The following is a 20592-nucleotide window of genomic DNA, read 5'->3' as shown; positions in this document are numbered from 1 at the left end:
AAGGGAGAAACAATAAGAAGCGAGAGTCAAAAACTGCAGAAAATCATCTGTAATTACAAGACGATGGAGCTAGGAGGTTGGAGCCAAATCAATCAATGAAAAGACAAAAAGGAATAAAATCATGGCAAGTTAAGTTATGGATGGATAGAGGAGAGCAATTAGTGCAGGACACAATGATGTGTGCAAAACTGTAAAGCGCTGCGGAATATGTTAGCGCTATATAAAAATAAAGATTATTATGTACGGAAAATGACAGCGACATGTACACCGTAACCAGAACTGCACACAACGTCCATAAAATCTGAGAGCAGCGGTTCATAAGCCATTCTATATAGACAGCATGACTGAGCAGGAAGGGATATTCACAGCAATACTTGAATAATCCAGCGGATACATGCATAGATGGAAAATAGCATTGAAACAAAGGATTGGGGAGAAAATAAAAAAAATAATTCTACTGAAATAGATGAATAAATAATAATAAAATTAAAAAAAAACACGAGGGCGCCACAGTTTTTTGCATTAGAAAAAAGATGCCAAACTCCGGAATTAGGAAGAGCAACATTAGGAACAGTTTTCTTCTTGACCCTTTCCTTGATGCGTTTAATGCTGATCGTCACCAGTGAGTTGATATTGGATACAAACATCAAGTACTAACCATTCTCAGTCTCGCTGTCTATATGTAGCAGCCTATATACTGGTGTGCTAATCTATATTATTGCTGGTATATGTAGATTGATGAATTGGAACCTTTGAGTCCAACCAGCATTTACATTTTTTTTACAGGAAAGATATATATCTTGGTACCTTCATGCCACCTGCCTTATCCATGTTTTTTTTTCTTTTTCTGTGCTATGTTGTGTATAAATATGTGATTCTTCAGAATTTGTATTAGCCAATGCCTGATGAAGAGACCTGTGTAGTCTCGAAAGCTTGCAATTTGTTACCATCTTTTCAGTTAGCCACTAAAAGGTATCAACCACTGAGGACTCTCAAGTCTAAACATCCTTAATTTTTTTTTATAAAGTTACATTTCTTTTATAATTTTTTTTTATCTTGTGGTTGTTGCTGATGTTTTTCTGCCAGTGCAGAATTCATGAACCCCATCGCCATCTTGATTATATAGATAATGGTCTTTTCTGTGTTTAGCCACTTTGGTGACTTTTTGACTAATTGATTAACCTATGGGCGGCACAGTGGCTCAGTGGTTAGCACTGCAGCGCTGGAGTCCTGGGTTCTAATCCCACCAAGGACATCTGCAAGGATGTTCTCCCCGTGTTTGTGTGGGTTTCCTCCAGGTACTCCGGTTTCCTCCCACATTCCAAAGACATACTGATAGGGAATTTAGATTGTGAGCCCCATCTGGGACAGTGATGATAATGTGTGCAAACTGTAAAGCGCTGCGGAATATGTTAGCGCTATATAAAAATAAAGATTATTTATTCTTAACCAGCATATAAGGTGGTGTAAGGTGCCAATACATACAATTGCAAAGGGTTAGTTTATCTCTTAAAGTACCCTTGTGTACAGTTTATATAGGACACACTACTTGGATGGTTAAGAGTCACCTAAATGTATATAGTTCTGTAATTAACATGTATAGTGATAGACAACTAGGAGCAAACTGTTATAAACTAAAATGAGGACAAAAAAAGGTAATTTGGAGAAACTGTCAAAGTATAAAAAAACGCACTTGAAATAAAAAAAAATAACTTATGAATGGAAATGTACAATTCTTAGAGCAGCTATCGATGGAGGGAAAGAAAAACCTACCTTTTGGTATATAAATCTCTCATTAAAGTAGGTGTTAATGGTGGAGATAAAAGTCACTACTGCCGACAGTCAAATATTCTGACTGTAGTTTTCAGTCCCAAGGCTGAACAAACCGTTTAATATACCATGTTCCTTCTGAAGTAGATGACATTTCAAAATAATATTTCTAACCATTTTAGAATGACAAATGTTGATACAAACGACACTTGCCTCACTAGCCTTTGCGGTTTTCTGCGTGCCCACTTTCACCAAGTAATGGGGCAGTCTCCTAAGCTCCTCACCAACGTTAACATTTTTTATTCTTTTTCTATCCCCGTTAAGATTTCTTGATCATTCTATTGTTATGTTTATCATACTCCTCATCTCTACTACAGAGCCAATGTGTAGCATTTTGGTATGCCTTTAAAAGCCTGGAGCAAGGAAACCATAGCGTCTTCCGTTGTATGCAAAAATGACACAAGTCACTTATTCACGCTTAGGATCTATTACATTTTACCACAACATCTAAAAAAAAAAAAAGCACAATGTACGTAATTGCTTCCAACATAAAACTAATCCAGGGGTGTCAGTGAGACACATATATATATACTAGGTGTTTCCAGCCAGCTAACGCTCGGCACGCTCATTGCTATCTAATTAATGCTGCTGGTTATTAAACTAAAGTAAATAATGACAACATTCAATAGCGCTTACGCAGGTAGTAAATTAACGTGTGGTAATGTGTGGGGACGGAGCCTCGTGTGGTAATGTGTGGGGACGGAGCCTCGTGTGGTAATGTGTGGGGACGGAGCCTCGTGTGGTAATGTGTGGGGACGGAGCCTCGTATGGTAATGTGTGGGGACAGAGCCTCGTGCGGTAATGTGTGGGGGAGGAGCCTCGTGTGGTAATGTGTGGGGACGGAGTCTCGTGTGGTAATGTGGGGGGACGGAGCCTCGTATGGTAATGTGTGGGGACAAAGCCTCGTGTGGTAATGTGGGGGGACGGAGCCTCGTATGGTAATGTGTGGGGACGGAGCCTCGTGTGGTAATGTGCGGGGACGGGGCCTCGTGTGGTAATGTGTGGGGACGGAGCCTCGTGTGGTAATGTGTGGGGACGGAGCCTCGTGTGGTAATGTGTGGGGACGGAGCCTCGTGTGGTAATGTGGGGGTCGGAGCCTCGTGTGGTAATGTGTGGGGACGGAGCCTCGTGTTGTAATGTGTGGGGACGGAGCCTCGTGTGGTAATGTGTGAGGACGGAGCCTTGTATGGTAATGTGTGGGGAAGGAGCCTCGTGTGGTAATGTGTGGGGATGGAACCTGTGTGGTAATGTGGTGGGGGGGCGGGATTGTGTGGTAATGTGGGGGCGGGATTGTGTGTGGTAATGTGGGGGGCAGAATTGTGTGTTATGTGGTGGGGGGGCGGGATTGTGTGTGGTAATGTGGTGGGGGGCAGGATTATCTGTGGTAATGTGGGGGGGCGGGATTATCTGTGGTAATGTGGGGGGCGGGATTATGTGTGGTAATGTGGTGGGGGGCAGGATTATGTGGTAATGTGGTGGGGGCGGGATTGTGTGGTAATGTAGTGGGGGGGCGGGATTGTGTGTGGTGATGTGGGGGCAAGATTGTGTGTGGTAATGTGGGGGGCAGGATTATGTGTGGTAATGTGGGGGGTGGGATTATGTGTGGTAATGTGGGGGGGCGGGATTATCTGTGGTAATGTGGTGGGGGGCGGGATTGTGTGTGGTTATGTGGTGGGGGGCGGGATTATCTGTGGTAATGTGTTGGGGGCGGGATTGTGTGTGGTAATGTGGTGGGGGCGGGATTATGTGTGGTAATGTGGTGGGGGGCGGGATTATGTGTGGTAATGTGATGGGGGCGGGATTGTGTGGTAATGTGGTGGGGGCGGGATTGTGTGGTAATGTGGTGGAGGACGGGATTGTGTGTGGTGGTGGGGCGGGATTATGTGTGGTAATGTGGGGGCGGGATTGTGTGTGGCAATGTGGTGGGGGCGGGATTGTGTGTGATGTGGTGGGGGGGCGGGATTGTGTGTGGTAATGGGGGCAGGATTATGTGTGGTAATGTGGTGGGGGCGGGATTATGTGTGGTAATGTGGTGGGGGTGGGATTGTGTGTGGTAATGTGGGGGGCGGGATTGTGTGTGGTAATGTGGTGGGGGGACGAGATTATGTGTGGTAATGTGGTGGGGGGTGGGATTGTGTGTGGTGGGGGGCGGGATTATGTGTGGTAATGTGGTGGGGGCGGGATTGTGTGTGGTGATGTGGGGGCGGGATTATGTGTGGTAATATGGTGGGGGGCGGGATTATGTGTGGTAATGTGGTGGGGGGCGGGATTGTGTGTGGTAATGTGGTGGGGGTGGGATTGTGTGTGGTGATGTGGTGGGGGGTGAGATTGTGTGTGGTGATGTGGTGGGGCGGGATTATGTGTGGTAATGTGGTGGGGGGTGGGATTGTGTGGTAATGTGGTGGGGGGCGGGATTATGTGTGCTAATGGGGTGGGGGCGGGATTGTGTGTGGTAATGTGGGGGGCGGGATTATGTGTGGTAATGTGGTGGGGGGCGGGATTATGTGTGGTAATGGGGTGGGGGGTGGGATTATGTGTGGTAATGGGGTGGGGGGCGGGATTATGTGTGGTGATGTGGTGGGGGGCGGGATTATGTGTGGTAATGGGGTGGGGGGCGGGATTATGTGGTAATGGAGTGGGGGGCGGGATTGTGTGTGGTAATGTGGGGGGGCGGGATTATGTGTGGTAATGTGGGGGCGGGATTGTGTGTGGTGATGTGGGGGGCGGGATTGTGTGGTAATGTGGGGGGCGGGTTTGTGTGTGGTGATGTGGGGGCGGGATTGTGTGTGGTGATGTGGTGGGGGCGGGATTGTGTGTGGTAATGTGGTGGGGGGCGTAATTATGTGTGGTGATGTGTTGGGGGGCAGGATTATGTGTGGTGATGTGGTGGGGGGGCGGGATTATGTGTGGTGGGGGGCGGGATTATGTGTTGTGATGTGGTTTGCAGGATTATGTGGTGATGTGTTGGGGCGGGATTATGTGTGGTGATGTGGTGGGCGGGATTATGTGGTGGGGGGCAGGATTGTGTGTGGTAATGGGGTGGGGGCGCGAGATTATGTGTGGTGATGTGTTGGGGGGCTGGATTACATGTGGTAATGTCGTGGGGGGCCGGATTATGTGTTGTGATGTGGTGGGGCGGAGCTACTGTGTAGGGGGCGGGATTAGCGCGTAATCACGATGCCTCTTATATATATAGATATGTTTATATTTCATACAGAGCTAGATAGCAGAAAAGCCGGTAATTCATTTGTCGGCGGTGAACTAGACAGCGTGGGAAAATGTTCGTGTCCGGTCAGGCTGGGAGGCTGTGCAGGCAGCTTTTCATTCATTCCTCCGTGGTTTACATCCCGGCTGGTAGCATTAGCACTGCTCCTGGTTGTAAACTATTTAACCCCTTGAGATGGATTGCAACTTGATTGCACAGTGGACAGGTGTGGGATATTGCTTTTTTATTTTGCTTTTTTTTTTTTTTTTACAGAAGAACGAGGGCTTCCCTTGGATTGAGAGTGTAATAAAGATGTTAAACCTGTGTGTTTAATTATTTCATTAAAAGACTTTATTCTTAATGTGTGTGTGTATTTTTAACCCATTCATACTATTGGATTAATAATGGATAGGTGTCTTATTGACACCTCTTTATTATTAACCAGGCTTAAGGAACACCAGAAAGGCAAATATAGTTTACAGGGAGCAGGCAAAAGAGAAGTCAGGTCACAAGCAAGAAAAGGGTCAAGTCCAGGAAGGGAATAAAGTCAGGCTGGGTCAGGCACAGAGCACAGAGGGATCAGACTTACACAGGCAGCAGCAAGTGTACTGTACGATTGACACAGAGTGAAGGAGCTAGCATGCTTAAGTAGAAGACTAATCAAGGAAAGTGAACACAGATGATGCAGCACAAACCCAGCACAATCCCTACACAAAGTAATATATCAGACAGGAACAGAGTGGAGATCGTGACACACAGTCACATTGTAAGAAATCACAGACACCCAGAAAAAAAGTCCTTTAATGAAAGAATGACAGACTCCTTTAATATTCTTAATTAAACCATACTTACAACCTAGCTTAATTCCACCGAAGCCCTCGTTCTCCTGTAATAAAACTAAAATAAAAAAACAACAATATACCATACCTTTCCGTCATTCTGTCCCATGCCGTAATCCATGTCTGGGGTAGAAATAGTTTTCAACCTGGACGGTGCCAAGATGCGACCATCCAGGCTGAGAACCACTGGTGAATGAACTGCTGCGAGGGCAGCCTCAGTGACTAGCGGTGACATCACTGAGGCTGTGATCCCAGCCGGGCTGAACTGCGGTGACCTCGGTGAGATCCCCGCTAGCACCATGAGAAAGTCACACGGTGCAGAGGTGATTTCACCACAGTGAAATTCTCCTGATGAACTTGCCTCTGCACCGTGCAAGTTCACAAATTTTTTTTTAACAACTTTAAAAACAAGTTTGTTACTTAGCTTTTCTTGATTCATAAATTGCAAATTCACCAAGTCCTGCAGAGTCCATGGTTGTGTTGGTGGCCACATGGGCAGTCTCCCTATGGCCGTTTGTCTAACTGGGCAGCTGTATGGTGGCATGTCAGGCGTGGGCCGGGTAGTCACACTAGTGGAGGATGTGTTGTGGCCACAAGTCATCACTCACATACATATCCTACAGCTGAACATAATTTCTCTCTTCTTGGAACCCCTTATGATAGAATTGCATGTGGCTCCAATGTGGGGTCAGGAACATCTCAGTTGTTACATTTCAGGATGTGTCACATGCTGGAATCAATAACCATTTATGATGGACAACCGTGGAGCCTTGTATGAACAGGGATGTAGCCCATGTATACAGAGCAGGGTCAGCCATATATGGGGGCATGTGAAGAGAATGTATCCTAATGTGGCTGATAATAAATCAATGTATCAGAAAGAAAACAAAGAACTACGGGGTGAGGACATGTCAGAGAATCCGGGGTGAAGAGCAACATAGGAGGTAAAGGCATAGTCTAAAGGGAAAGTTTTTCTTGAAAAGTTGTACATAGGAGGCAGTATTATAGAAGTTATATTCTCGTACATAGCAGCAGTATTATAATAGAAAAGAAAAAGCAACAAAGATCAGCTCACCTCTCAGTCCCACTGCGCAGATCATGCAGTGCTGCAAGTAGTATGAAGGTGAAGCAGAAGTCCAGCGTGGGTGATATCCATAAAAACTACCTTTTATTCCATTTTCATTAAAAGCACATAAGTCCAAAATCCATCTTTATATCCAGAGACACAAAAACGGGTGATTCCTAACAGTGACAGTCACAGGTTTAAAGTGCATTTAAAATCATACACGTTTCAACGGTCATGCCGCCTTACTCATTGTGACTATGACAATGACTAAAGCGGCACGGCCGTTGAAACAGGTATGATTTTAAATGCACTTTAACCCCTTTCTGCCATTGGACGTACTATTCCATCCATGTGGGGTGGGCCCTACATCCCAAGGAAGGAATAGTACGTCCAGCGCGATCAGCCGCGCTCACGGGGGGAGCGCAGCCGATCGTGGCCGGGTGTCAGCTGACTATCGCAGCTGACATCCAGCACTATGTGCCAAGAGCGGTCACGGACCGCCCCCCCGGCACATTAACCATCGGCACACTGCGATCAAACATGATCGCTGTGTTCCGGCGGTATAGGGAAGCATCGCGCAGGGAGGGGGCTCCCTGCGTGCTTCCCTGAGACGATCGGTACAAGGCGATGTGCTCACCTTGTACCGAGCGTCTCCTCCCTGCAAGCCCCAGATCCAAAATGGCCGTGGGGCTGCATCCGGGTCCTGCAGGGAGGTGGCTTCACAGCGCCTGCTCAGAGCAGGAGCCGGGAAGCCTCCAGCAGTGCACGTCAGATCGCTGATCTGACACAGTGCTGAGCAAAGTGTCAGATCAGCGATCTGGCACTTTAGGGTATGTTTCCACGTTCAGGAAACGCTGCTTGTTTGACGCTGCGCAGAGCTGCAGCGTCAAACAAACAGCGTCCAGATGTTCCTGCATAGTGGAGGGGATTTTATGAAATCCCGTCTCCACTATGCGTGGAAACCCGCACGCGGCGGCCCTGCGACTACGGACATGCTGCGCGTCTTCTCAGATCGCAGCATGCCCGTACACCTTGCGGGGACGCAGCGTCCCCGCAAGGTATATCACAGGGCCCTATGGGAGAGAGTTAACACATCCGGCATGATCGCGTCCCATTAAGGGGGCGGGGCTCAGCGCTGAGCGGCTTCGCCGCTGCGTCAATGCCGGCCCCCATCCGTACCGTGGAGACATAGCCTTACTGTGATGACACCCCCCCACCCCCCCACCCCCCCCGGGGCAAAGTAATAAAAAAAAATTACATGTTGTAAAAAATAAATAAATAAATTCCTAAATAAATAATAATAATAATAATAATAAAAAAATATTGTTCCAATAAATACATTCCTTTAGCTAAATAATAAAAAAAACTATAAAAGCACACATATTTAGTATCGCCGCGTCCGTAGCGACCAGACCTATAAAACTGTCCCACTAGTTAACCCCTTCAAAGAACACTGTAAAAAAAAAAAAAACGAGGCAAAAAACAACGCTTTATTATCAAACTGCCGAACAAAAAGTGAAATAGCACGCGATCAAAAAGACGGAAATAAATAACCATAGTAATGCTGAAAACGTCATCTTGTCCCGCAAAAAACGAGCCACAACACAGCATCATCAGCGAAATTATAACAAAGTTATAGTCCTCAGAATAAAGCGATGCAAAAATAATTATTTTTTCTATAAAATAGTTTTTATCGTATAAAAGCGCCAAAACATAAAAAAAGATATAAATGAGGTATCGTTGTAATCATACTGACCCGAAGAATAAAACTGCTTTATCCATTTTACCAAACGCGGAATGGTATAAACGCCTCCCCCAAAAAAAGAAATTCATGAATAGCTGTTTTTTTGTCATTCTGCCTCACAAAACTCGGAATAAAAAACGATCAAAAAATGTCACGTGCCCAGAATGTTACCAATAAAAACGTCAACTCGTCCCGCAAAAAACAAGACCTCACATGACTCTGTGGATCAAAATATGGAAAAATTATAGCTCTCAAAATGTGGTAACGCAAAAAACATTTTTTGCAATAAAAAGCGTCTTTTAGTGTGTGACGGCTGCCAATCAAAAATCTGCTAGAAAACCCACTATAAATAGTAAATCAAACCCCCCTTCATCGCCCCCTTAGTTAGGGAAAAATTAAAAAATTTAAAAAATGTATTTATTTTCATTTTCCCATTAGGGTTAGGGCTAGGGCTAGGGTTAGGGTTGGGGCTAGGGTTAGGGCTACAGTTAGGGTTGGGGCTACAGTTAGGGTTGGGGCTAAAGTTAGGGTTAGGGTTGGGGCTAAAGTTAGGGTTGGGGCTAAAGTTAGGGTTAGGGTTTGGATTACATTTACGGTTGGGAATAGGGTTGGGATTATCGTTAGGGGTGTGTCAGGGTTAGGGGTCTGGTTAGGGTTACCGTTGAGATTAGGGGTGTGTTTGGATTAGGGTTTCAGTTATAATTGGGGGTTTCCACTGTTTAGGCACATCAGGGGCTCTCCAAATGCGACATGGCATCCGATCTCAATTCCAGCCAATTCTGCGTTGAAAAAGTAAAACAGTGCTCCTTCCCTTCCGAGCTCTCCCGTGAGCCCAAACAGGGGTTTACCCCAACATATGGGGTATCAGCATACTCAGGACACATTGGACAACAACTTTTGGGGTCCAATTTCTCCTGTTACCCTTGGGAAAATATAAAACTAGGGGCTATAAAATAATTTTTGCGGAAAAAAAAGATTTTTTATTTTCACGGCTCTGCGTTATAAACTGTAGTGAAACACTTGGGGGTTCAAAGTTCTCACAACACATCTAGATAAGTTCCTTGGGGAGTCTAGTTTCCAATATGGGGTCACTTATGGGGGGTTTCTACTGTTTAGTTACGTCAGGGGCTCTGCAAATGCAACGTGACGCCTGCAAACGAATCCATCTAAGTCTGCATTCCAAATGGCGCTCCTTCCATTCCGAGCTCTGCCCACATATTGGGTATCAGCGTACTCAGGACAAATTGAGCAACAACTTTTGGGGTTAAATTTACACTGTTATCCTTGGAAAAATACAAAACTGGGGGCTAAAAAATAATTTTTGTGGAAAAAAAAGGATTTTTTATTTTCACGGCTATGCGTTATAAACTGTAGTGAAACACTTGGGGTTCAAAGTTCTCACAACACATCTAGATAAGATCCTTGGGGTGTCTAGTTTCCAATATGGGGTCACTTGTGGGGGGTTTCTACGATTTAGGTACATTAGGGGCTCTGCAAACGCAATGTGACGCCTGCAAACGAATCTGTCATGATTCTCAATGGCGAGAGAACATAGCCCAGCATATATGAGAACTAGCTCTTGGAAGATGGAAACTATACTGACCATGAACTAAACCTGCCACACAACTAGAAGTGGCCGGGTAGCATGCCTACGTTTTTTAACCCTAGATGCCCAGCGCCAGCCGGAGAACTACCTAATCCTAGCAGAGGAAAAGACAGTCCTGGCTCACCTCTAGAGAAATTTTCCCAAAAGGCAGACAGAGGCCCCCACATATATTGGCGGTGATTTAAGATGAAATGACAAACGTAGTATGAAAATAGGTTTAGCAAAATCGAGGTCCGCTTTCTAGATAGCAGGAAGACAGAAAGGACACTTTCATGGTCAGCAGAAAACCCTATCAAAACACCATCCAGAAATTCCTTTAAGACTCTAGCATTAACTCATAACACCAGAGTGGCAATTTCCGATCACAAGAGCTTTCCAGACACAGTAACGAAACAGCAGCTGTGAACAGGAACAAAATGCAAAAACACACAAGGACAAAAGTCCAACTTAGCTGGGAGTTGTCTAGTAGCAGGAACAAGCACAGAAGGCTTCTGATTACATTGTTGACCGGCAAGAAACTGACAGAGGAGCAAGGTTATATAGCGACTCCCACATCCTGATAGGAGCAGGTGAACAGAGGGGATGATGCACACAAGTTCAATTCCACAAGTGGCCACCGGGGGAGCCCAGAATCCAATTTCACAACAGTACCCCCCCCTCAAGGAGGGGGCACCGAACCCTCACCAGAACCACCAGGGCGATCAGGATGAGCCCTATGAAAGGCACGGACAAGATCGGAGGCATGAACATCAGAGGCAGTGACCCAAGAATTATCCTCCTGACCGTATCCCTTCCATTTGACCAGATACTGGAGTCTCCGTCTGGAAACACGAGAGTCTAAGATTTTTTCCACAACGTACTCCAACTCACCCTCAACCAACACCGGAGCAGGAGGCTCAACGGAAGGCACAACCGGTACCTCATACCTGCGCAACAATGACCGATGAAAAACATTATGAATCGAAAAGGATGCAGGGAGGTCCAAACGGAAGGACACAGGGTTAAGAATCTCCAATATCTTGTACGGGCCGATGAACCGAGGCTTAAACTTAGGAGAAGAAACCCTCATAGGGACAAAACGAGTAGACAACCACACCAAGTCCCCAACACAAAGCCGAGGACCAAAACGACGACGGCGGTTGGCAAAAAGCTGAGTCTTCTCCTGGGACAACTTCAAATTGTCCACCACCTGCCCCCAAATCTGATGCAACCTCTCCACCACAGCATCCACTCCAGGACAATCCGAAGATTCCACTTGACCGGAGGAAAATCGAGGATGAAACCCCAAATTACAGAAAAACGGGGACACCAAGGTGGCAGAGCTGGCCCGATTATTGAGGGCGAACTCCGCCAAAGGCAAAAAAGCAACCCAATCATCCTGATCCGCAGACACAAAACACCTCAAATATGTCTCCAAGGTCTGATTAGTCCGCTCGGTCTGGCCATTAGTCTGAGGATGGAAAGCAGACGAAAAAGACAAATCTATGCCCATCCTAGCACAGAATGCCCGCCAAAATCTAGACACGAATTGGGTCCCTCTGTCAGAAACGATATTCTCAGGAATACCATGCAAACGAACAACATTTTGAAAAAACAGAGGAACCAACTCGGAAGAAGAAGGCAACTTAGGCAAGGGAACCAGATGGACCATCTTAGAGAAACGGTCACACACCACCCAGATGACAGACATCTTCTGAGAAACAGGCAGATCCGAAATAAAATCCATCGAGATGTGCGTCCAAGGCCTCTTCGGGATAGGCAAGGGCAACAACAATCCACTAGCCCGAGAACAACAAGGCTTGGCCCGAGCACAAACGTCACAAGACTGCACAAAGCCTCGCACATCTCGTGACAGGGAAGGCCACCAGAAGGACCTTGCCACCAAATCCCTGGTACCAAAGATTCCAGGATGACCTGCCAACGCAGAAGAATGAACCTCAGAGATGACTCTACTGGTCCAATCATCAGGAACAAACAGTCTACCAGGTGGGCAACGATCAGGTCTATCCGCCTGAAACTCCTGCAAGGCCCGCCGCAGGTCTGGAGAAACGGCAGACAATATCACTCCATCTTTAAGGATACCTGTGGGCTCAGAATTACCAGGGGAGTCAGGCTCAAAACTCCTAGAAAGGGCATCCGCCTTAACATTCTTAGAACCCGGTAGGTACGACACCACAAAATTAAACCGAGAGAAAAACAACGACCAGCGCGCCTGTCTAGGATTCAGGCGCCTGGCAGACTCAAGGTAAATTAAATTTTTGTGGTCAGTCAATACCACCACCTGATGTCTGGCCCCCTCAAGCCAGTGACGCCACTCCTCAAAAGCCCACTTCATGGCCAAAAGCTCCCGATTCCCAATATCATAATTCCGCTCGGCGGGCGAAAATTTACGGGAAAAAAAAGCACAAGGTCTCATCACGGAGCAGTCGGAACTTCTCTGCGACAACACCGCCCCAGCTCCGATTTCAGAAGCGTCGACCTCAACCTGAAAAGGAAGAGCAACATCAGGCTGACGCAACACTGGGGCGGAAGAAAAGCGGCGCTTGAGCTCCCGAAAGGCCTCCACAGCATCAGGGGACCAATCAGCAACATCAGCACCCTTCTTAGTCAAATCAGTCAATGGTTTTACAACATCAGAAAAACCAGCAATAAATCGACGATAAAAGTTAGCAAAGCCCAAAAATTTCTGAAGACTCTTAAGAGAAGAGGGTTGCGTCCAATCACCAATAGCCTGAACCTTGACAGGATCCATCTCGATGGAAGAGGGGGAAAAAATGTATCCCAAGAAAGAAATCTTTTGAACCCCAAAAACACACTTAGAACCCTTCACACACAAGGAATTAGACCGCAAAACCTGAAAAACCCTCCTGACCTGCTGGACATGAGAGTCCCAGTCATCCGAAAAAATCAGAATATCATCCAGATACACAATCATAAATTTATCCAAATAATCGCGGAAAATGTCATGCATAAAGGACTGGAAGACTGAAGGGGCATTTGAAAGACCAAAAGGCATCACCAAATACTCAAAATGGCCCTCGGGCGTATTAAATGCGGTTTTCCACTCATCCCCCTGCTTGATTCGCACCAAATTATACGCCCCACGGAGATCAATCTTAGAGAACCACTTGGCCCCCTTTATACGAGCAAACAAATCAGTAAGCAGTGGTAACGGATATTGATATTTAACCGTGATTTTATTCAAAAGTCGATAATCAATACACGGCCTCAAAGAGCCGTCTTTCTTAGACACAAAGAAAAAACCGGCTCCTAAGGGAGATGACGAAGGACGAATATGTCCCTTTTCCAAGGACTCCTTTATATATTCTCGCATAGCAGCGTGTTCAGGCACAGACAGATTAAATAAACGACCCTTAGGGTATTTACTACCCGGAATCAAGTCTATGGCACAATCGCACTCCCGGTGCGGAGGTAGTGAACCAACCTTGGGTTCTTCAAAAACGTCACGAAAGTCAGACAAGAATTCAGGAATCTCAGAGGGAATAGATGATGAAATGGAAACCAAAGGTACGTCCCCATGAGTTCCTTTACATCCCCAGCTTAACACAGACATAGCTCTCCAGTCGAGGACTGGGTTATGAGATTGCAGCCATGGCAATCCCAGCACCAAAACATCATGTAGATTATACAGCACCAGAAAGCGAATAACCTCCTGGTGATCCGGATTAACACGCATAGTCACTTGTGTCCAGTATTGTGGTTTATTACTAGCCAATGGGGTGGAGTCAATCCCTTTCAGAGGTATCGGAGCCTCCAGTGGCTCCAAATCATACCCACAGCGTTTGGCAAAGGACCAATCCATAAGACTCAAAGCAGCGCCAGAGTCGACATAGGCGTCCGCGGTAATAGATGACAAAGAACAAATCAGGGTCACAGATAGAATAAACTTAGACTGTAAAGTGCTAATTGAAACAGACTTGTCAGGCTTCTTAGTACGCTTAAAGCATGCTGATATAACATGAGTTGAATCACCACAATAGAAGCACAACCCATTTTTTCGTCTAAAATTCTGCCGCTCGCTTCTGGACAGAATTCTATCACATTGCATATTTTCTGGCGTTTTCTCAGTAGACACCGCCAAATGGTGCACAGGTTTGCGCTCCCGCAGACGCCTATCGATCTGAATAGCCATCGTCATGGACTCATTCAGACTCGCAGGCACAGGGAACCCCACCATAACATCTTTAATGGCATCAGAGAGACCTTCTCTGAAAATCGCCGCCAGGGCGCACTCATTCCACTGAGTAAGCACAGACCATTTGCGGAATTTTTGGCAGTATATTTCAGCTTCATCTTGCCCCTGAGACAAGGACATCAAGGCCTTTTCCGCCTGAAGCTCTAAATGAGGTTCCTCATAAAGCAACCCCAAGGCCAGAAAAAACGCATCCACATTGAGCAACGCAGGATCCCCTGGTGCCAATGCAAAAGCCCAGTCTTGAGGGTCGCCCCGGAGCAAGGAAATTACAATCCTGACCTGCTGTGCAGGGTCTCCGGCAGAGCGAGACTTCAGGGACAAAAACAATTTGCAATTATTTTTAAAATTTTGAAAGTGAGATCTATTCCCCGAGAAGAATTCAGGCAAAGGAATTCTAGACTCAGACATAGGTGCATGAACAACAAAATCTTGCAAATTTTGTACCTTTGTGGCGAGATTATTCAAACCTGTAGCTACACTCTGAAGATCCATTTGAAACAGGTGAACACAGAGCCATTCAAGGATTAGAAAGAGAGGAAGGCTGCAGTATAGGCAGACTAGCAAGTGATTCAATTAAGAGCACACTCAGAACTAGAGGGAAAAAAAAAAAAAAATTGTAGCAGACTTCTTTTTTCTCTCCTTTCTCAGCCAGTAATTTAACCCTTTTTTGGGCCGGTCAAACTGTCATGATTCTCAATGGCGAGAGAACATAGCCCAGCATATATGAGAACTAGCTCTTGGAAGATGGAAACTATACTGACCATGAACTAAACCTGCCGCACAACTAGAAGTGGCCGGGTAGCATGCCTACGTTTTTTAACCCTAGATGCCCAGCGCCAGCCGGAGAACTACCTAATCCTAGCAGAGGAAAAGACAGTCCTGGCTCACCTCTAGAGAAATTTTCCCAAAAGGCAGACAGAGGCCCCCACATATATTGGCGGTGATTTAAGATGAAATGACAAACGTAGTATGAAAATAGGTTTAGCAAAATCGAGGTCCGCTTTCTAGATAGCAGGAAGACAGAAAGGACACTTTCATGGTCAGCAGAAAACCCTATCAAAACACCATCCAGAAATTCCTTTAAGACTCTAGCATTAACTCATAACACCAGAGTGGCAATTTCCGATCACAAGAGCTTTCCAGACACAGTAACGAAACAGCAGCTGTGAACAGGAACAAAATGCAAAAACACACAAGGACAAAAGTCCAACTTAGCTGGGAGTTGTCTAGTAGCAGGAACAAGCACAGAAGGCTTCTGATTACATTGTTGACCGGCAAGAAACTGACAGAGGAGCAAGGTTATATAGCGACTCCCACATCCTGATTGGAGCAGGTGAACAGAGGGGATGATGCACACAAGTTCAATTCCACAAGTGGCCACCGGGGGAGCCCAGAATCCAATTTCACAACACGAATCCATCTAAGTCTGCATTCCGCCTGCAAACGAATCCATCTAAGTCTGCATTCCAAGTGGCGCTCCTTCCCTTCCGAGCTCTCCCATGCGCCCAAACGGTGGTTTCCCCCCCCCACATATGGGGTATCAGCATACTCAGGACAAATTGGACAACAACTTTTGGGGTCCAATTTCTCCTGTTACCCTTGGGAAAATACAAAACTGGGGGCTAAAAAATAATTTTTGTGGGAAAAAAAATAATTTTTATTTCCACAGCTCTGCGTTATAACCTGTAGTGAAACACTTGGGGGTTCAAAGCTCTCACAACACATCTAGATGAGTTCCTTAGGGGGTCTACTTTCCAAAATGGTGTCACTTGTGGGGGTTTCAATGTTTAGGCACCTCAGTGGCTCTCCAAACGCAACATGGTGTCCCATCTCAATTCCAGTCAATTTTGCATTGAAAAGTCAAATGGCGCTGCTTCCCTTCCGAGCTCTGCCATGTGCCCAAACAGTGGTTTACCCAAACATATGAGGTATCAGCGTATTCAGGACAAATTGGACAACAACCTTTGTGGTCCAATTTCTTCTCTTACCCTTGGGAAAATAAAAAATTGAGGGCGAAAAAATAATTTTTGTGAAAAAATATGATTTTTTATTTTTACGGCTCTGCGTTATAAACTTCTGTGAAGCACTTGGTGGGTCAAAGTACTCACCAGACATCTAGATAAGTTCCTTAGGGAGTCTACCTTCCAAAATGGTGTCACTTGTGGGGGGTTTCAATGTTTAGGCACATCAGGGGCTCTCCAAACGCAACATGGCGTCCCATGTTATGGTTCCCAATGGCAAGGGAACGTAAAAAACACATAAGTAACGAACGAGCTCTCGGGTGATGGAAACTCGAGTTGACCGTGAGCTAAATCTACCACACAACTAACAGTAGCCAGGGAGCATACCTACGGCTTCCTATATGCTACGCGCCAGCCGGAGGACTAACTACGCCTGGTAGAGGAAGAAACAGACCTGGCTTACCTCTAGGGAAATACCCCAAAAGATGATAGCAGCCCCCCACATGTAATAACGGTGAATTAAGAGGAAAAGACATACACAGTATGAAAGTAGATTTAGCAAAGAGAGGTCCACTTTCTAGATAGCAGAAGGATACAAAAGAGGACTTCACGGTCAACTGAAAACCCTTTCAAAAACCATCCTGAAATTACTTTAAGACTCCTGTGTCAACTCATGACACAGGAGTGGCAATTTCAGCCCGCAAGAGCTTCCAGCTACAGAGAATTACAAAAACTGCAAACTGGACAAAAGGTACAAAACAAAAGGACAAAGTCCACTTAGCTGATCAGCAGACTAGTAGCAGGAACATGCAACCGAAGGCTCTGGTTACAATGATGACCGGCAAGGAAATGACTGGAGAGCAAGGCTAAATAGGAAACTCCCAAACACTGATGGAAGCAGGTGAACAGAAGAAGCAAAGTGCAAACAAGTCACCAGTACCACCAGCAACCACCAGGGGAGCCCAAAAAGCGGATACACAACAGTACCCTCCCCTTAAGGAGGGGGCACCGAACCCTCACAAGAACCGCCAGGGCGATCTGGATGAGCCCTATGAAAGGCACGAACCAAATCCGAGGCATGAAATCAGAGGCAGTTACCCAAGAATTATCTTCCTGACCATAGCCTTTCCATTTAACCAGATATTGAAGTCTCCGTCTGGAAATACGGGAGTCCAAGATCTTCTCCAGGACGTACTCCAATTCACCCTCCACCAGCACAGGAGCAGGAGGTTCAGTAGAAGGAACCACCGGTACCTCATATCTCCGCAACAACGACCGATGGAACACATTATGGATAGCGAAAGATGCCGGGAGGTCCAAACGAAAGGAAACAGGGTTAAGAATCTCCAAAATCCTATAAGGACCGATGAACCGAGGCTTAAATTTGGGAGAAGAAACTCTCATAGGGACAAAACGGGAAGACAACCACACCAAGTCCCCAACGCGAAGGTGGGGACCAACACGACGACGACGGTTAGCAAACTGCTGAGTCCTCTCCTGGGACAATTCCAAATTATCCACCACTTGTCCCCAAATCCGATGCAACCGATCCACCACCGCATCCACTCCAGGACAATCCGAAGATTCAACCTGACCAGATGAAAAACGCGGATGAAACCCTGAATTGCAAAAGAAAGGAGAAACCAAAGTGGCAGAACTAGCCCGATTATTAAGAGCAAACTCCGCCAACGGCAGAAAGGCAACCCAATCATCCTGATCCGCAGACACAAAACACCTCAAATAAGTCTCCAAAGTTTGATTAGTTCGCTCCGTCTGGCCATTGGTCTGAGGATGGAATGCAGACGAAAAGGACAAATCAATGCCCAACCTGGCACAGACTGCCCGCCAAAATCTAGACACGAACTGGGTAGCCCTGTCAGAAACGATGTTTTCCGGAATACCATGCAAGCGAACCACATTTTGAAAAAACAGAGGGACCAACTCAGATGAGGAAGGCAACTTAGGCAATGGCACCAAATGAACCATTTTAGAAAAACGGTCACACACCACCCAGATGACAGACATCTTCTGAGAAACAGGGAGATCCGAGATAAAGTCCATAGAGATGTGCGTCCAAGGCCTCTTCGGAATAGGCAAGGGCAACAACAACCCACTAGCCCTAGAACAACAAGGCTTGGCCCGAGCACACACATCGCAAGACTGCACAAAAACACGCACATCTCGAGACAAGGAAGGCCACCAGAAGGATCTAGCCACCAAATCTCTGGTGCCAAAAATTCCCGGATGACCTGCCAGAGTAGAAGAATGAACTTCCGAGATGACTCTAGTGGTCCACTCGTCAGGAACAAACAGTCTACCAGACGGACAACGATCAGGTCTATCCGCCTGAAATTCTTGCAAAGCACGTCGCAAATCTGGAGAGACAGCAGACAAAACCACTCCATCCCTAAGGACACCAGCAGGTTCAGAATTCCCAGGAGAGTCAGGCTCAAAACTCCTAGAAAGAGCATCTGCCTTCACATTCCTAGAACCCGGTAAGTACGAGACCACAAAATTAAACCGGGAAAAGAACAACGACCAACGTGCCTGTCTAGGATTCAGGCGCCTGGCAGACTCCAAATAAATTAAATTCTTGTGATCAGTCAAAACTACCACCTGATGTCTGGCACCCTCAAGCCAATGACGCCACTCCTCAAATGCCCACTTCATGGCCAAAAGCTCCCGATTACCAACATCATAGCTTCGCTCGGCGGCCGAAAATTTTCGCGAAAAGAACGCACAAGGTCTCATCACTGAGCAGTCGGAACTTTTCTGCGACAAAACCGCCACCGCTCCGATCTCGGAAGCATCGACCTCAACCTGAAAGGGAAGAGAAACATCAGGCTGGCGCAACACAGGGGCAGACAAAAAGCGGCGCTTAAGCTCCCGAAAGGCCTCCACGGCAGCAGGGGACCAATTGGCAACATCAGCACCCTTTTTAGTCAAATCCGTCAGAGGTTTAGCAACGCCAGAAAAACCAGCTATAAATCGACGATAAAAATTAGCAAAGCCCAAGAATTTCTGGAGACTCTTCAGAGAAGTAGGCTGCGTCCAGTCGTAAATAGCCCGAACCTTGACAGGGTCCATCTCAATAGAAGAAGGGGAAAAAATATACCCCAAAAATGAAATTTTTTGAACCCCAAAAACACACTTTGAACCCTTTACACACAAAGAATTCTCCCGCAAAACCTGAAAAACCCTCCTGACCTGCTGAACATGAGACTCCCAGTCATCAGAAAAAATCAAAATATCATCCAAGTACACAATCATAAATTTATCCAAATATTCCCGGAAAATATCATGCATTAAGGACTGAAAGACAGAAGGTGCATTAGAAAGTCCGAAAGGCATTACCAAATACTCAAAATGGCCCTCAGGCATATTAAATGCGGTCTTCCACTCATCCCCCTGCTTAATTCGCACCAAATTATACGCCCCACGAAGATCAATCTTAGAGAACCACTTAGCCCCCCTTATGCGAGCAAACAAATCAGTCAGCAAAGGCAATGGATACTGATATTTGACTGTAATTTTATTCAGGAGACGATAATCAATACAAGGCCTCAGAGAGCCATCCTTTTTAGAGACAAAGAAAAAACCGGCTCCTAAAGGTGATGAAGAAGGACGAATATGTCCCTTTTCCAGGGACTCCTTAATATACTCGCGCATAGCAGCATGTTCAGGTACAGATAGGTTAAACAAACGACCCCTTGGAAATTTACTGCCAGGAATCAGATCTATGGCGCAATGACAATCCCTGTGAGGAGGGAGTGAACCAATCTTAGGCTCTTCAAAAATATCACGATAATCAGACAAAAATGCCGGAATCTCAGATGGAATAGATGACGAAATGGACACCATAGGAGTGTCCCCATGAGCCCCCCGACATCCCCAGCTTAACACAGACATAGCCTTGCAGTCAAGGACTGGGTTATGAGACTGTAACCATGGTAATCCAAGCACCAAAACATCATGTAAATTGTACAACACAAGGAAGCGAATCACCTCCTGATGGTCTGGAGTCATACGCATAGTCACTTGCGTCCAGAACTGTGGTTTATTACAAGCCAAAGGTGTAGAATCAATACCCTTCAGAGGTATAGGGACTTCCAGAGGCTCTAAATC

The sequence above is a fragment of the Ranitomeya variabilis genome, chromosome 1 (genome assembly GCF_051348905.1).
Source record: "Ranitomeya variabilis isolate aRanVar5 chromosome 1, aRanVar5.hap1, whole genome shotgun sequence".
NCBI lineage: Eukaryota > Metazoa > Chordata > Amphibia > Anura > Dendrobatidae > Ranitomeya > Ranitomeya variabilis.
The sequence above is the reverse complement of the archived record's forward strand: the minus strand, read 5'-3'. Positions refer to the sequence as shown.